The sequence below is a fragment of the Camellia sinensis genome, chromosome 14 (assembly GCF_055761805.1).
Source record: "Camellia sinensis isolate YWXY chromosome 14, ASM5576180v1, whole genome shotgun sequence".
Taxonomy (NCBI): domain Eukaryota; kingdom Viridiplantae; phylum Streptophyta; class Magnoliopsida; order Ericales; family Theaceae; genus Camellia; species Camellia sinensis.
Window position 1 is genome coordinate 32,156,354 of NC_138974.1, and position 19,790 is coordinate 32,176,143.

Consider the following 19,790-nt stretch of genomic DNA (forward strand, 5'->3'; position numbering starts at 1 on the left):
TATATATAGCCTCCGTTTGGGAAGTGGGTTGGCTTTTTGGTTTTTTGGCTTTTTTGGCTATTTTAGCCTGAGCTTAAAAGCTTGGTTTGGGAAGGGCTTTTTGGCTTTTTTGAGTTTTTTGGTGAGAGAAGAATGTAATGATTATGGGTTGGATGTGATGTTTTGTTTGTTATGGCTAAAATAGCCTATTTTGTTTTTTGTGGCTAAAATAGCCAAAAAAAGTCCAAACCATGGCGTCCCAAACGAAGCCATATAGGGTTTAAGGTATTCTATTTATCGATTTTTCTCACAAAAAGATTGAATGATAGAATGCCTGAAGAAATACATTCTAACACTCAATTGTTCAAATTCCTCATTGGTAAGCTGTCTGATTTCTAGGTTAGAAAAGGGAGTGGACGTTTTTTCTGGAGTTAGTTTTTTAAGCTGGCTAGTTAGGGTTCGAATGGTTGCTCTCAATTATTTTTCTTCGTCTCGAAGCTAGTCTAGCTCTTCACTAACCTTTTTGCTTTTATCCATAATTTTCTTGAAATTTCTAGTAAGGCCTTCACAATGTCTGCACATTTGGAGGGGATTTTGAGAATCTGGCTAAGGGTTAGTACTACTGCTTCCTATTGTCTGGCTAACTGGAACTTCACTAGTAGCAAGAATAGTTTATTGCACCTTGCTCAATGTGCCCAGATAATCTTTAGCTATTTGGTTGATAAAGTAATGGTTCCTATCTGTCTGCAGGCATTGGTACTGGCTGACTCGAAATCATAAAATCCTTTAAACTGAGGTATGGGAAAATTTTTAACTAAAGGTTTAACTTTTATCCAGTCATGATAAATACCGGGCTTGGTTCCTTTAGTTACTACATAGAAAGAAAAGCTTTTAGACAGAAGTTTATTCTGAATTTTTGAAAAATATATACTGAGAGAGTTTAAGGTTGACAAACGTTTAGCTGGGTGATTGAGATTGTTCCAAAAGTTGTCTAAAAGACACTGTTGAACTGGGTCTAGCTCGATTCCTGTTAATGGTTTGAATTTGTTTCCAGCTTCACAAATGGAAAGAGCAAATCCCCCAAAGTTCATTATTTTGTTGTTTTCCATTATTTGCACAAAAATTAAACTGGTTATTTTCTTTTTCTAAATAAATTTTCTTACTTAGCCAATCTGTTAATTTATTATCACTCATTTTAATATGTTCAAATTCTACTTTATATCCTTGTCCTACTATACAATCTAAAATTTTTGCTCATCTTCTACTACTAAGTTTACGCTCATTGAGGTTATTATGAAATCTAACTATAGCTTCACAGTCTGTTCTAATTGTAAAAGGCTTGTGTAAAAATAGTCTAAATTTGTTTATTGTATATACTATTCCTAATATTTCAAAATCTAAGCTGGTCATGGTTGTATCTTTTTCTTTAAATTTTTCAAAACTATATCTACAAATGCGCTCTTTATTTTTACTATCATACTTACTAGGTTTAGCTAATAATACCGTTCCCCATCTTAATTGGCTTGCATCTGTTTCTACGACTATATTTTGATTATAAGGGAAGTTGTAGGTCAAGCAAATTTCTACAAATGTCTTTAATTTTTCTAACTAAAGTTATATCTTGTTGGTTAAAATATTTTTGTCATGTGGGTGTGGTCTTGCTATATACGGGTCCTATTATTCTACTAAGGTTATAAAATCCCTAAAAATGATTGAAGTTGTTTTGTATCTTCTAATTTGTCTGGATAATCTAAAATTTTCTTAACAACATGGGGTTGTAGCCTGATTTTTCCATCTCCTAACTCCATTCCTAAAATTCTATTTTAATTTGTTTAATTGGCAATTGAGCTTAAAAAAAATAAAAATAAAAAAAATTATCATAATACATTATGTTTGGCAATTGTTAAAAAAGCTATTTATTTATTTTGTCTTTTGTTAAAAAAAATGTTTGTATTAAAAAAATTTATTGTTTAAGTCATTGTAATTTAAAAGGATATAAAAAAAATTATAAAATTTAAAACAAAAAATGATGAAAATAAAAATATAAACTTTTAATAACGATTAATAATTTGAATACATATATTTAATAATATTATGTTTAGACCAATAATATTATGACACATCGTTATAACGCATGTGAATATTGATCTTATTTTAATCATAGTAACATAATTTTTAAAAGAATTTAAATTTAAAATTTTATTTTATAATTTAATAAAAAATACATAAATTAAGGAAAATATTAATCTTATTTTGGTAATATAATTTAAGGAATAATCTAAATTTTATTTTAAGAATATAAAATTATTTTATAAACCAATCATATTGTGTCACATATTAACAAAGATTAAACAAGATCAAAAACATAAAATAAAAAAAAGAATTGCAACTTTCAGTTTTGATAACAACGTTTTGCAATTATAATAGTATGTAGATTTTGTATGAGGTTTTAAAACTCTCATAATATCTTTTCTTAAAAGTATTTTTTTTTTTTGTAAAATATATAAATATATAAATAACTATAACGTTACCTTTATTGCTCTTTAATACAAAAAATTATGAGCTAATTATGATAATTTTAAATTTATAATGCCCTCAAAATAAGACATAATCATCCATTCATAAAATCCATAAAACATAATAGATATGTTACATATTACTTTTATCAGAGTATTCTTTACAGAAGATATTAAACAAATAAATGCCCTACGGGCTCACAGTTTTCCAAGAGATAACTTGCTTGCAACAAAAGAAGAGTCCTAACTCTATACATATAAAGCCCTTGGCCTGAATATACATTTATCATCAAAACGAATAACAAAAGGAAGTCTTCAACTCCAAAACCTCCTAAGCTAAGATCTTCGAGGCGGCATATCACCTGCACCTGAAAAATGGTGTCCCAAGTAGGGTGAGTCAAAACCTAGTAGAGATATGCTAAACAATATATGAGAATTAACTAAAACATTAGCATATGCCAAATGTTCAACACTTGGTTTACATCCTTTCCATAACCAATCAACATTTCCGTCCATGTTTCAATCCACTTCCATTTATTTATTCAAAACAATTCATTGATATCTAAACATTTCAAAATGAGACTATGTAACACGTCCGCGAGGGACCCCGCTACAGTTCGGACTCGACTTGTGTCACGGTTCTTAATCTGAACCAAAGAGTCCAAATCTAGCAAATCGTTTTGAAAAAATAGATTTTTGAAAGAAGTACCAAACATGGACTGCTTTGCCAGATACAGAGTCGCCACCTAAATATTTTATTTTGGGGGAATTTAGGAAACCCTGATTCGGTGCCAAAGGCCACGTGTCCGTCATCACCAAAGTTGCCTCGGCTCGGGAACTTGGGTACGATTGGGGAAGGTCAGCTATGAGCACCCCCTCTCGCCCGATCCGAAGATCGCCCTCTACTAACTATGATATCCAATTTTGAAAACGCTATGCGTTCTTATTCTGGTTATTAGCCTAAATTTACTATGTTATGCGCACAGCAGACAAGTATAGACCAAATCGCCTAAATTGGAACAAAACATTTCATGTTTGTTTCGGAAATGGTTTGCTACTCACAAGTAGGCTAAAATGCAGATTTTGCCACCCTCAAGTGGGCTTTAGAAAAAAATGATTTTGCCACTATCTAGTGGGCTTAAAACTCACAGTTTTAATGCATTATTCCAATTTAGGTGATTCCACCTCCATCCACTGGCATCCAAGTAGTTATATCACATAAGCAGCTAGCCTCATGGTAATCATGCTATCATGGCAACACTCACACGCATGCAAGGATGCTAAAGCAAAAGAACTTACAGAGTACTTCAAGCCAAAACAGAAACTAGTTAGTAATCATATGCATGATCCTAGTTCATGTTAAGATGGCTAATGCAACACATACAAAATGCAACTAAGATAGGCTCGGCTAATCTATAATGACATGTGAAATGCTACAACTAACACGTATCCAATTTGAAATTAAAATACAAATGCAGTTAAAGTGATGCACTGAGCCCGATGCATGGAAGACAAATGTGTGGATGCACGCATGCATAGCATAAGGTATGCTAATTTAAATATGTCCTAGTCTACCATCATAAGCGGGTAAATAAAAGAGAAGAAAGACGTAGGGTTGGAAGACATACACACACTCACGCACACTTATTACACAATTGCCCTCGCTCGGAGGGTCCGAATAAATATTACAGTCCGAATAAATAATACTAAATTAATTATTACAAAATTTCTAATCTAATTAACAAATTAAATGCAAAGAGAAGATGGCCGCAGCCCCCGCCTCGGGATGCGTGAATGATGCATGCTCGTATTTATCTTGCCCCGAAAGCCCGTACCATACCACTGCTGCCTCTGTTTACACTGCCCTGCTTCTCTGAAAACTGCCAAAATCCTGGGACAGGTTCCCTGAACCTTGTAGGACACCATCGGCTGAAGGGAATACCCACCGGCCATGGAACTTATCCATCGGCTAGGGTTTCATATTATCGGCCACCAATCCATGGCCGGTCGGCACTCTACAGTGCCGGTCGGCAAAAACTCCCTGCAGAAACTGGTTTTTGATAGCAACAAGGGCAAACAGTGTATGGCATGGAATTTCAAGCAAATGTATGAACAGCCACACTCCCTATCATGCAAGGGACTCAAGGGAGCATGACCCTCGACCCTCGGGCCATCAATCATGCATCTTGATGCGTGATGGCCTAAGGAGCCAAGGTTGCAATTCAATGAAAATACATGCAACATATAAATGAATACCAAAACCCTATCATGCCAAAGTCAAGGGCCTCGGTGACCGAGAGTTGAGACGCGTTACATCACTTGTAGTATGAACACTTCTCCCCCCTCACGCTTGGTTTGGGACCCTCACACTTGGTTTGATACCCCAGACCAAGCAATGCAATGCATGTTATGCAACCATGGCTCGAAAATGCAACATATCACTAAAATGCAAAGCATGCCAAATGTGATGCAACATATCATGGCAAGCATGCAATGTTCCTAACATGCAATGCTACAATGCAACTCATCATGCAATGCTAATATGGTACAATGCAAGCATGCGATTAGAGGCAACAAGTCACACATACAACCATGTCTGAGAAGGGACTTAGACTGAAATGGGAGGCCTCAAACACCTCCCAAAATAGTGGCAAAAAATGTCTCAAGTGATGGGCAAAATGCACTACAAGCATGCAAGTCAAAAGGGGCCCAAGGCTAAGGCATAACAACAGGGCACTCCACTACCACTAACCCAAACAAGCATGGCATGAACTATACAACCCAAAAACAGAATTTTAGCATGCAAAATAGCTCCAAAACCCGCTAGTATGGCAGCCCTAAAATGACCCCAACACATAGGCATACACAATGCACATGTCAAGGCATGAAAACACAACACTTCAAGGTATTGAAAGAGACACAAAGGACAATGTAAGACCACATTATATGGACTGGAATATGATCTCAACTAATGCCAAATGATGATAATAGGCCAAGTTAGGCATGTTAATGATCCATACACTCAAGGCTCATGATCCAAAATGCAAAGCAACTATATCAAGCATGCTAAACAAGACCAAATCAGTGGCCAACAGACCTTATGCATGACAAAATATGGTCAAGAACTTCACAAAGTGAAGCCAAAATATGAGAGCATGGTAGTCAAAAGTCAAGATGCATTTTTAGGCACAAACAAGGGAATACAAAGCAAGTATGTTAAGCATGCAAAGGGCCACCAATCTGACCAAAAACAGAGATAACATGTGACCTAAATAGCACCAAAAACATCTGATATGGAGCCAAAAACAACCAAGCATATATGCTACCCTTATGAGCCCAAAACATGCACAAATGAGACACAAAGGGAGCGGGGTGTCCCTCCCCTATACAAGACTTTAAACCATCTTCTTCACCACTGAAAATCCACTGGATTTCAGTGGTGAGAAGGCTAATACAACAAAGCAAATAAGGCTTAAAAAAAAAGACACCAAAAGGGACCAAAAGAGACCTAAGAGGGGGATTGAGACCCCCAATGCCAAAACACCCTTAATGAAAGTTCTTAAGCATAAAAATATAAGACTTTTTTTAGTTATACACAAAGCTCAAATCAATATGAAAGATAGGTAAAAATCCAATGCAAGATTGGGAAAAATAAAGCAAGAAACTCACCCTTGAAGAACACTTCAAGAATAGTTGGTCCAGCCACTCTTTTCTAACCAAAATCAGTCCAATGCCTTAAGAATCAACCCTCAATGTCTCTCAAACTCGAAGCAAGGTGTGGTAGTGTGTGTCTTAGTGCAAAACTAAGGTAAAAATGCACTTTTAGGCCACAAAACACACACAAGGGAGGAGAGAGAGTAAAATATAGAGAGAGAGGGTGTATATATCAGATATATATATGTATAAGCTCTGGTTTTTCTTTCAAAACCACCAACCCTTGACAATGGGAGAAGAGGGGTCCTTATATAGGCAAAGGGAAATGGTTTAAGCTTCTCAAAGAAGCTAAGTGAAAGGGGCAAAGGGGGCAAAGGAGTCAAGGCTTCTTGAGGAAGCTAGGACAGCTGGCCAAGCTTCCTCAAGAAGCTTGGCCAAAGGGTTCAACCTTCTAGAAGGAAAAGGGGTGCAAAGGCTCAAAACAGCCACTTCATGCACGGGGAGGAGTGTTGGTGCATTCCAGCTGGCACAGCTGGCATGCACCAAGTCTGAAGGGTGCAAAAGGGGTACACCGGCCAGCAAAATAGGTCACCGGCCAAATAAAGTGCCGGTCGGCAAAATATAGTGCCGACCGGCCATTGGTTTTAAGAAACCACTGCCGGTGGCACCAATAAACGGCCGGTGATGTGAGGGGACAGCCGGTGGAGTGTGGGAATGGCCAACAAGCCATTCCTTGCCTTTCAAGGCAAAAACACAAGTGTTTGGTGCAAAACCAGACACCGAAAAGTCGAGTCGAGAGATCCTGAGGCGAGGCGCGTAGCCGAGACCTCCGGGAACTCGAGACGAACACAAGCACGGATGATCACCGAGTGTTCCAACGGTGACGCCCAAGTCTTGAGGACGGTCAAAAATGGGGTGTCTACAAACTATAACTCACATTATCAACACTTCAATCATGAACATCATTTATACACTTCCATTCACTTGCCATTTTACGGAACTACGTCCGAAGGAATCGGCACCCAAATATATATAAGATTTCGAGACTTTCACTATGGATACTCTGACCAACTTAATTATCAGTGGAGTCCATCCCCTATCTCCTCCTACACAATGGAGTACATCTCCTATCTCCTCTCAAACAAGATACATATACAATGTATTTAACGCGTCATCATATACAATGACCAATTTAAATCACATATTCAATGTTTATATCCAACCGTCATATTCAATGACATAATTCAATTGATTAGTTTCAATTTACCTAATCATCATGCATTCTCTACAACAATCATGGCTATCCTCCACCGATAGCCCAAACAGTTATTTCTAAACAGATAAATAAATCTATCAAACAGATAATTTATTAACTTTCCCATAAGTGAGTGATTTATCAATCCAACTGCACCATTTATTCACATTTCTCTCCAATCTCATAATTCTCAAACCAATTTCACATTTTCACATTTATTTCACTATTAATACGAAATAGTTATTTAATTCAAATTAGGGTTTTTTCCCCATTTTGCTCAAAAATTGCACCCAAGGCCAAACTTCACCCATTATACACAAACAACCTCATTTCCAAGACCTCACATACAATAGAACCCAAAAATAGAAAACCCTTTTTTTACTATTTCAAACTCAAAATCCTAACTTCACCCAAACCAACCATTTATACAAAATGACCAATATTTATGTTAAAGCTCATAGTAATGAGTAGATTATCCCTACCTCAAGAAGAGAAGATAAGCCAAGCAAGAGACTAGCTCCAAAGATGACAAAACCAACTTCTACTCGGATGAAAATGGAGATCTTAAAGAGCTCAAACTTTTTATCAAAGGAAGGAGGGTGAGGAGGTCACTAGATCTAGGTCAAAATGTAAAGAGATAGAGTATTTTAGAGAGAGAGGCTCTCAACTTAGGGTTTTGAAAAACTTTAGAGAGAGAAAGGACAGAAAAAGTGATTTAAAAAGTCACTTTTGCGATTTGATATACGTACAGTCCGCTCGAGCGGAGATTTTGACGCTCGAGCATTAGAAACAAAAATTAGTCCCGTTCGAGCGCAAGAAAGGCCGCTCGAGTGCCAAGACACAATCAACAAGGCACTACCCGCTCGAGTGCAATGAGACCCGCTCGAGCGTAGAATACACTCGTCCAGTATTTTACAGACTTCAAACAGTCGCTCGAGTGCCTGAGGGGCCGCTCGAGCTTAGACCCACTTGAGCGTAATAAACTCCGCTCGAGCGTTGAAAACACTTCTACAGTAATTTTGCAGACGCACAAAGTACTGAATGATTGCAAACCTCGCTCGAGCGGAAGACCAAAATTCTGGGCAACAAGGTTCTAGACCAACTAGCAACCTACCTGTTCCAAACTTACCCAACACGTCCCAAAACTCAAATACAAAGAATTGAATGATGAAAATATGATATAGACAACAACATACAACCACGGAACCCGAGTCCGGAACACAACAAAGGTCAGGGTAAAATCTGGATCACTATAAAATTTGTATTTAAAACTTATAAATCATGGAATAGATCATTATAATTTTAAATTTATATTGTGCCAATTTTAAATTTAAATTAATAGATTATTTTTTCATATTTAGTGACCTTCAAATTTGAATTTTAAAATAGATTAGTATACTTTCCATCATTTTTAGATTTGATATACTTTCCATTTGAAAGTTATAAATCAAGAAATATTGATTTTTATTTTTATTTTTTGCTTGAATAAGAGCTAGCCAATATAATTTTTTTTAATTTTTAAAAATAAAAAAATTATGAAATTTAGATTAGGAGCTTGGAGCTCTTAAAGGCCTTATGGATTAAAAACTCCCTTTTGCTTATATAAATATACTAGCATATCGCCCGTGTTATGCACAGGATAAAATAATATATTATTTAATAAAAATATTATAATTATATTTAATTCTTTTTATATTATGTAAAATAAAAGTTAAATAGAAGCTAGCTAATCGGGATTTCTTAATTGTTTAAAATTAAGAAAACCAGAAAATTAGTATGAGATATTGATCATAAGGCTGCTCACTAAAAATCTCATTTTGCTTATACAAATTGAAGTATAAGATTTACTTTATGTAAGTGAAACAATTCACTTTTTTCTTCTTTTCTCGATGTGGGATTATAAAATAAAAGTTAAATGAAAGCTAGCCAATGGAGATTTTTTTATTTGTTTAAAAGTTAACAATTGTTTGGGCAGGAAGTTTATTTCGAACCAAGCAATCTTAGCCGTTTAATTCTTAATTAGGTCAATCTTTAAGTTATTTTGCATCAAACAAATTTAGCCAATATATTTTGATAAACCAGCGAATCAGTCAAACCGAAAACGATTCACCTTATTGGTTGGGTCAAATGACCAACCAACTTATACAAAAAATAATTAATTAAAACTTTTTAAAATTTATTTTAATTTTACAATTTAAATTGTTTTGAACTGAAACATACATAACACTACAATATTAAATGGTAGCATAAGGTTTATATAGTGAAACAACTCATTTTTTCCTCCTTTTCCTGATGTGAGATTGTAAAATAAAAGTTAACAGTTGTTTGGACGGGAAGTTCATTTCTAATCAAGCAATCTCATTTGTTAAATTTTTAATAAGGTCAATCTTAATTTATTTCAAATCAAACAAATCTAAACAATATATTTTAATAAAACAGCTAAAAACCTTGGTTATAGCAGCGAATCAGTCAAACCGAAAACGATTCAGCCTAATCGGTTAAGTCAAAAGACTAACTAATTTACAACAAAATTAATTAATTAAAACCTTTAAATTTTATTTTAAAATTTAAACCATCTTGAACTGAAACATGCACAATACTATAATTGTTGGAACAATCTTCTGTGTAAATAAAATAACTAGAAATAAATTCAAACAAAATAAATAAATAACATACCGGATTTATTTTGTCGAACCAAATAAAATTACAAGACCAAGTCGAGTGTGTGACACTCTGTCCTTAAGACAGATTCGCCCCGCTACAGTGCTTACGGTTATATGGCGTCTATCTCCCAGGATACAATGATCTTCACAAAATTGTTGTAGCACACCAAACAAAATTGTACGGCGAACCAAACCTTGTGTTCTATACTCTCTGAAATTTTTTCTAAAATAATATGAAGAATAAAGGACGCAAGAGAGCAAAATGAAGGCAAGGAAAATGAATTTTTCGGAATCAACAAAATTGGAATGGGGTTGCCTTTATATAGGTTTTGTTGGCACCTATTCAATTTGAATAGAAAAGGTATGAAGAATGGACATAACCCTTCCTTTAAAATAAAGAGACACCATGAAAGGTTTGTACCCTTTCATTCAAATGGAGGTTTGACCCTTCCTTTAAAACAAAAAGACACCATGAAAGGTTACACTCTTTCATTCAAAATAGAGTCTATTTCAATTCACAACTACTTCTTTATAAATTTTCCAACAATCCCCCACATGAATGAAATTGATAGAGAGAAAATGCAACAACGTGATGTAAATACAGAGAGTACAAAAATTGGTAATATTCTGCAAAGGATAGGTAGCTTTTGGCTTTGAACCTTCCCTTGTGAGACACTATCGGATTTACTAGCTAACCAGTGAACATGATGTCTTGAACTGTTTAGCCATTTGTGTAAACCAAGACAATAGAACTCACACAGTATATCCCCAGACACAGTTTAGTTCTCACTATTGTATTCATTTTGGCCCTGAACAACCTGGTCTTTCATGAGTGCTTTAAAGACTTGTAGCCATTCACAAATCTTATAGAACCGGCCCAGTTCACACTCATATAGGTGATTCTTATAAAAAGTATCCTGCCATACTCCACTAGGTTTACCTAGATATAAAAATCATTAAAAGTATTACTTAACCTAAATCACTGCAGACATCACTTATTTCATCATAGAAATGGGTAGGAGTTGGACTCCACAGTGATCTTTCTGAGTCAATCACAACTCGGTTGTCCCTTTGAACCTAGATCTTGGGATCTCCAGTCAACTAGGTTGGGTTGCCGTTGTGGTAACTCTTATTTCATAGGCTTTAGTCCCATTCCCCTCGATGAATTCTCAACTAGCTCTCTTGCTAACCCTTTGGTTAGTGGATCCGCTATGTTGTCTTTAGACTTAACATATTCTATAGAAATAATTCCATTAGAGAGTAGTTGTCTTACGGTGTTATGTCGACGACGAATGTGTCGTGACTTACCGTTATACATATGACTCTGTGCTCTACCTATTGCAGACTGACTATTGCAATGTATATATATAGCAGGCACCGGTTTTGGCCATATTGGAATATCTTCAAGAAAGTGGCGACGCCATTTTGCTTCTTTTCCTGCTTTGTCTAAAGCTATGAATTCAGATTCCATAGTAGACCTAGCAATACAAGTCTGTTTAGAAGATTTCCAAGATACAGCCGCCCCACCAAGAGTAAAGACATACCCACTAGTGGACTTTGAGTCTCTTGTATCCGAAATCCAATTTGCATCACAGTATCCTTCAAGTACTGCTAGATATCTAGTATAATTAAGCCCAATGTTACGAGTAAATCGGAGATATCTAAGAACCCTTATAATTGCTTTCCAATGTTCTACTCCCGGATTACTCGTATACCTCCTTAATTTACTTACTGCATAAGCTATATCTGGGCGAGTGGAGTTCATCAAGTACATTAAGCTTCCTATAATTTGGGCATACTCTAATTGAAAAATACTTTCCTGTACATTCTTAGAAAGATACAAATTAACATCTACAGGTGTTCTAGCAAGATGATCATCATCTTTGCTGAATTTGTCAAGTATTTTCTCAATGTAATGAGATTGTGACAAAGCATATCCTTCTGATGTTTTGGTAATTTTCATACCAAGTATTACATCAGCAATGCCCATGTCCTTCATGTCAAAATGTTTATTCAACATTTTCTTGGTAGTTTTAATCATGTCATTATTACTACCAATGATGAGCATATCATCTACATAAAGACATACAATGACATAACCTTTATCTGTGTTTTTAATATAAACACATTTGTCACAATCATTAATTTTAAATCCATTTGACATCATTGCCTTGTCAAATTTCTCATGCCATTGCTTTGGCGCTTGTTTTAAACCATATAATGATTTAACCAATTTACACACTTTCTTTTCTTTTTCTGGAACAGAAAACCCTTCTGATTGTTCCATGTAAATTTCTTCATTTAACTCACCATTTAAGAAAGCGGTTTTTACATCAATTTGATGAATTTCTAAATTGTATAGAGATGCAATGGCAATTAGCATTCTAATGGATGTTATTCTAGTAACCGGTGAGTATGTGTCAAAATAATCAAGACCTTCTTTTTATCTAAACCCTTTGACCACAAGTCTTGCTTTGTATTTGTCAATTGATCCATCCGCTTTTAATTTTCTTTTGAAAATCTACTTGTACCCAAGAGGTTTACAACCTGGTGGCAAGTCCACTAATTCCCAAGTGTGATTTTGCAAGATGGATTCAACTTCACTGTTGACAGCTTCTTTCCATAAAGGAGCTTCAGGACTGGACATAGCCTCTTTAAAAGTTAAAGGCTCATTTTCTAACAAATATGTTAGAAAATCTGAACCAAAAGATTTTGAGGTTCTAGCACGTTTACTACGCCTAGGTTCCTCTTCTTCAGTTTGATCTAACTCTTGTTCTTGATCATGTTCTTGATCATTACTAGTAATAGCATCAAAAGGTCTTTTCTTATTACTAGTCTCTTGTCCAATCTTATTCGGAAATACATGTTCAAAGAAGGATGCATTCCGAGATTCAATAATAGTATTTACATGCATTTCGGAATGTTCTGATTTATGAATCAAAAACCGATATGCACTACTATTCTTAGCATAACCAATGAAAATGCAATCAATGGTCTTAGGACCTATCTTAGTCTTTTTAGGATTAGGAATAGCCACTTTAGCCAAACACCCCCACACTTTTAAGTATTTGTAGGATGGTACTCTTCCATGCCACAATTCATAAGGTGTTTGATTCACTTTCTTTCGGGGTACTTTATTAAGTATATAATTAGCAGAAAGTATTGCTTCCCCCCACAAGTTTTGAGGTAATCCAGAACTAATTAACATGGCATTCATCATATCTTTTAAAGTCTTATTTTTCCTTTCAGCAATTCCATTTTGCTGAGGTGAGTAAGGAGCGGTGGTTTGATGAATTATTCCATGTTCTTTACAAAACTCACCAAAAGGTGATTCATATTCACCACCTCTATCTCTTCTAAGTTTCTTAATTTTCTTACCAAGTTGATTTTCAACTTCATTCTTATATTGAATGAAAGTTTCCAAGGCTTCATCCTTGGTTCGAATTAAATAAACATAACTATATCTAGTATAGTCATCTATAAAAGTGATAAAATACTTTTTCCCACCTCTAGTTTGAATTGATTTAAAATCACAAATGTCACTATGAATTAATTCAAGTGGTTCCGTACTTCTTTCAATTGAATGAAAAGGAGTTTTAGATAATTTTGCCTCAACGCAAATTTCACATTTATGATTTGAATCAATGTTAAATTTAGGTAAACATTCCATATTAATTAATCTACGCAAAGATCCATAATTAACATGTCCTAGTCTACCATGCCATAAATTTGAAGACGCAAGCAAGTAAGAAGAAGATGTAGTATTATTAATAACTGAGGGTACAACGGTCATTACATTTAACTTGAAAAGGCCATCAGACATGTAACCTTTTCCTACATACATCCCATTCTTAGTAAGTACAAATTTATCACTCTCAAATACTAGCCTAAACCCATTCTTACTCAACAAAGATCCGGAAACTAAATTCTTGCGAATGTCCGATACATGCAGTACATTATTGAGAGTGAGTTCCTTTCCAGATGTCATCTTGAGTACAATCTTTCCTTGTCCTTCAACTTTGGAAGTTGAGGAGTTGCCCATAAAGAGTTGTTCATCATTATCCACTGTAGAATAAGATGTGAACATCTTTTTGTCGGCACAGATATGGCGAGTAGCACCAGTGTCCACCCACTATTCTTTAGGATTTCCGATAAGATTTGCCTCGAAAACAACTGCAGAAAGATTGATGTCTTCGACACCATTGGAAATATTGTCCACTTCGGTTATATGGGCTTGAGCAGGCTTTTTGCTTGTTCTTCTTTTGCTTTTGCCTTTGTTACGGCAATCTTTGGCCCGATGTCCCTCTTTGTCACAGATGTAACATTTGCCATTAAACTTGTACTTTTTATTATCCCCCTCTTTAGAGCCTTGTGATGAACTTTCTCCAGAAGACTTTCGTTTTTTGGTTTTTGAAGCATGTTCCACCACATTTGCCTTAGACTCCATAGGATGCTTACCAGCCCGCTTTTCAGAATTGCGGTTGTCCTCCTCAATCCTCAAACGCACAATTAACTCGTCCATAGAAATTTCTTTGCGCTTGTGTTTGAGGTAGTTCTTGAATTCCTTCCAGCCTTTTGGTAATTTTTCAATTAAGGCTGCAACTTGAAAGGATTCACTGAGAGACATACCTTCTGCGTGAATGTCATGTAGAATAAGTTGGAAATCTTGAGCTTGGCTGATCATAGTTTTTTGAATCAACCATTACAAAATCCAAGAATCTGCCAACCACAAATTTCTTTGAGTCGGCATCTTCCGTTTTGTACTTTTTCTCCAACGATTCCCAAAATTCCTTTGCTGTCTTGATTGGACTGTAGATGTTGTATAATGTGTTGTCAAGTCCGTTCAAGACGTAATTCCGGCAAAGGAAATCGGCATGTTTCTAGGCATCAACCACAGCAACCACTTGCCGGTCGGTTTCATCCTCTTTCAGGATAGGAGCATCTTCACGGAGGAAACGAGCCAGGTTCAGAGTTGTAAGATAGAACAACATTTTCTGTTGCCATCTTTTAAAGTCAGTTTCCAAGAACTTCTCTGGCTTTTCACCGTGATTTACCAGTACTGTTACAACAGGAGAGGGGATTGGCGTCATTGCAGCCACCACAGTAGTACTTATTTGGGCATTTATTTCAGTAGCCATCAATTCTAATATATAAAACAAAATTATAATTAGAATTTACACTACACAGAAAATTAAACCAAATTCACAGAATTAAATTCTGTAAAAATAAAAGAAACAAGAATGTAACTTTTATTTTCCAATTAATTTGAAAATAAAATAAAATTTTATTTAAACAAATTAATTCCACACAGAAAATTAAATTCTGTAAAATAAAAGAAATAAAAACTATAACTTTTATTTTTCAATTAATTTGGAAATAAAATAAAATTTTATTTAACCAAATTAATTCCACACAAGAAATTAAATTCTGTAAAAATGAAAGAAATAAGAAAATAACTTTTATTTTTTCAATTAATTTGGAAATAAAATAAAATTTTATTTAACCAAATTAATTCCACACAGAAAATTAATTTCAGTAACACTTCAATAATTAAAATACTGAAAAACAGAATTTTAATTAATGAAAACTCAGAAAATAATTTCTAAAAAGCCAAAATTAATTTTCTGACAAAATTTCACAAAAATATATTCTGAATTGTTAATGACACCAGTCTCGTACTACTAGTTGTTGTCAAAGAAAAGAGACAGTATATTACTACTATCTGTCAAATAGCATATAATCACTATTTGTTTTTCCAACTAGAATATTATTTTGTAAATTCACAGAAAATAATTTTCTTCCGAAATTATTTACGAAGAATGAAAAAAGGGAAACAAATGAAAAATTCTGTAAACAGAATAATTTGAATCTGTCTTAAGATTGTTGGAACAATCTTCTGTGTAAATAAAATAACTAGAAATAAATTCAAACAAAATAAATAAATAACATACCGGATTTATTTTGTCGAACCAAATAAAATTACAAGACCAAGTCGAGTGTGTGACACTCTGTCCTTAAGACAGATTCACCCCGCTACAGTGCTTACGGTTATGTGGCGTCTATCTCCCAGGATACAATGATTTTCACAAAATTGTTGTAGCACACCAAACAAAATTGTACGGCGAACCAAACCTTGTGTTCTATACTCTCTGAAATTTTTCCTAAAATAATATGAAGAATAAAGGACGCAAGAGAGCAAAATGAAGGCAAGGAAAATGAATTTTTCAGAATCAACAAAATTGGAATGGGGTTGCCTTTATATAGGCTTTGTTCGCACCTATTCAATTTGAATAGAAAAGGTATGAAGAAGGGACATAACCCTTCCTTTAAAATAAAGAGACACCATGAAAGGTTTGCACCTTTTCATTCAAATGGAGGTTTGACCCTTCCTTTAAAACAAAAAGACACCATGAAAGGTTACACCCTTTCATTCAAAATGGAGTCTATTTCAATTCACAACTACCTCTTTATAAATTTTCCAACAATAATATTAAATGAGAGTATAAGATTCACTTTATATAAGTGAGACAACTCTCTTTTTATTTATTTTCTCGATGTGTGATTGTTATTATTTTAAAGTTAAATATTATGAGAGTTTCAAAATCTCATACAAAATTATTTTTAAAATCAGAACGTCTATGTGGGATTGTACAATAAAAGTTAAATAGAAGCTAACCAATGGAGATTTTCTTAATTGTTTAAAATTAAGAAAAAAAAAATGGTATTGATTATAGGGCTTTGCACTAAAAATATTCTTTTGCTTATATAAATGGGAACATAATATTCACTTTATATAAGTGAAACAATTCACTTTTTCCTTCTTTTCCCGATGTGAGATTGTAAAATAAAAGTTAAATGGATATGCACATTGGATTGTAGATTGAAACTGTATTTACAAAAGCACCTTCACATAGCACGGGTGATATACTAGGAGTATTGTACATGTGTTCTTAAACACACACACAAAAAAATAAAATAAAAAATTGGTATTGATTATAAGATTTCTCATTAAAAATCTTTTTTTACTTATATAAATAGGAACATAAGATTCAAATTATATAAGTGAAACAATTCACTTTTTTTTTTGTCTTTTTTTGATGTGGGATATTGTAAAATAAAAGTTAAATAGAAGCTAATCAATGGAGATTTTCTTAATTGTTTAAAATTAAGAAATTTCAATAATTTTTATAAATATGAGCATAAGATTCACTTGATGTAAATGAAACAATTCACTTTTTTCTTTTTTTTTTCTCTCTGATTTGGGATTGTAAGATAAAAGGTAAATGAAAGCTAACCAATGAAATTTTTTCTCAATTGTTTAAAATTAAAAAAATTCAATAATTTTTATAATGAGAATTTAGACCTTTTAGAAGGCTTCTCCCTTAAAACTCTCTTTATAAGATTCATTTTATATAAGTGAAAAAACTCACTTTTTCTTTCTTTTCTCGATGTGGAATTGTAAAATTTTATATAAGTAAAATAACTCACTTTTTCTTTCTTGTCTCGGTGTGGGATTGAAATGAGAATTTTTCTTAATTGTTTAAAATTAAAAAAATTCAATAATTTTAGAATGACGATTTAGATCTTCTAAAAGGTTCTCCCTTAAAACTCCCTTTATAAGATTCATTTTATATAAGTGAAACAACTAGCTTTTTTCTTTTCTTTTCTCGATGTGGGATTGTAATTATTTTAAAGTTAAATATTATGAGAGTTTCAAAATCTCATACAAAATTATTTTTAAAATCAAAATTATGTAGGATTGTAAAATAAAAGTTAAATAAAAGCTAGTCAATAGAGATTTTCTTAATTGTTTAAAATTAAGAAAATCAAAAAAATGAGTCTGAGATATTGATAATAGGGTTTCTCACTAAAAATCTCCTTTTGCTTATATAAATGGGAGCATAAGATTCACCTTATGCTAGCCAATGGCGATTTTCTTAATTATTTAAAATTAAGAAAATCAAAAAAATGAGTATGAGATATTGATCATAGGGCTTCTCACTAAAAATCTCATTTTGCTTATATAAAGGGGAACATAAGATTCACTTTATGCTAGCCAATGGGGATTTTCTTAATTATTTAAAATTAAGAAAATTAAAAAAATGAGTATGAGATATTGATCATAGGGCTTCTCACTAAAAATCTCATTTTGCTTATATAAATGGGAGCATAAGAATCACTTTATGCTAGCCAATGAGGATTTTCTTAATTATTTAAAATTAAGAAAATCAAAAAAATGAGTATGAGATATTGATTATAGGGCTTCTTACTGAAAATCTCATCTTTCTTATATAAATGGGAACATAAGATTCACTTTATGTAAGTGAACACAATTCACTTTTTCTTTCTTTGTTTGATGTAAGATTGTAAAATAAAAAGTAAATGGAAGGTAGCCAATGGGAATTAGAGAGGCATAACTTAGGTTGGTGAATTTATCATACTCGATCATTTTGTAAACTCATATGCATATTAAAAAAAAAAAATATCAAATTCATTCTAAAGTCATGTTCATGTGATTTCAATGTATTTATCTTTAATAAAAATATATGATCTATTTATGAAATTATATATATTATTTATTTTTAAAAATTAAATATAATAAAATTACGTGATTATAAATGATAGTCTCGCTAAAAGTAAATCGAACTTTAATTTGTTTAGAATGTTACTAATAAAAATTGAAACAACAATGCTAGGTGACCCGAAAAATCATGACTCGAATGGCTCGAAACACCTGAAACGACGTTGTTTTGGGTGTAAAATGACGTAGTTTTGACACATTTGAGCCATTCGAGCCACAAAAATTTGGGCTACCAAACATTTTCCAAATTGAAACATAAATCGAAGTCAATCAACTAACCTCTTCTCCTCTCTGACATGTGTCTTGTTACATTGTCATCCATGTGATTATAATCATGGAATTAACTTGCATCATTGCATTTGAAGCAAAAAATTGTTTTAATAATATAATTAATTATAGTCATGCAAGCAAGATTGTAACGCTCTCAAAATACAATATAAATAATCCATTCATAAGATCCATCGATTTAATGAAAATGATATACTTTCATTCATCATAATTTATATTACAAAAACGTATTACATGTATTATAGATTCACAAACATTCATTCTGAATCTACAGCATGTAATACAAGTTGGTGATAACAAAATAAATATCCTACGGGCTTACATCTTTTCAAGATATCAGTTGGTTACAACAAAAGAAAGAGTCCTAAGTTCTATACATGTAAAGCCCTCGGCTTGAATGAACATTTAAAAATAACATAACAAAAATAGAGTCTTCAGCCCCTAGTCCTCCCAAGCTATGTCCTTGGAGGTGGCATGTCACCAGTACCTAAAAATGATTTCTCAAGTAGGGTAAGTCAAAGCCCAGTAGAGATGTACTAACAGAATATATGAAGTTTAACTAAGATATATGTATCAATTAAATGTTCAACATTCGTGACCAACTTACATACTTTCCATGACCATTCAGTATTGATACTTACATCTCAATCTGTTTCCATTCATTCATTTCCAGTCAATTGACGAGTCCAGTTCATTATTATCTAATTAACCCGAATGAGATTACAACTCATTTGTTCACAATTCAATAACAACCATTATCCAACACTTCAATTTTTGGCCATTTTTGGATTCACGTCTGAGAGAATTGGCACCCATATATATATATATATATAAGATTTTGGGACTTTCACCCT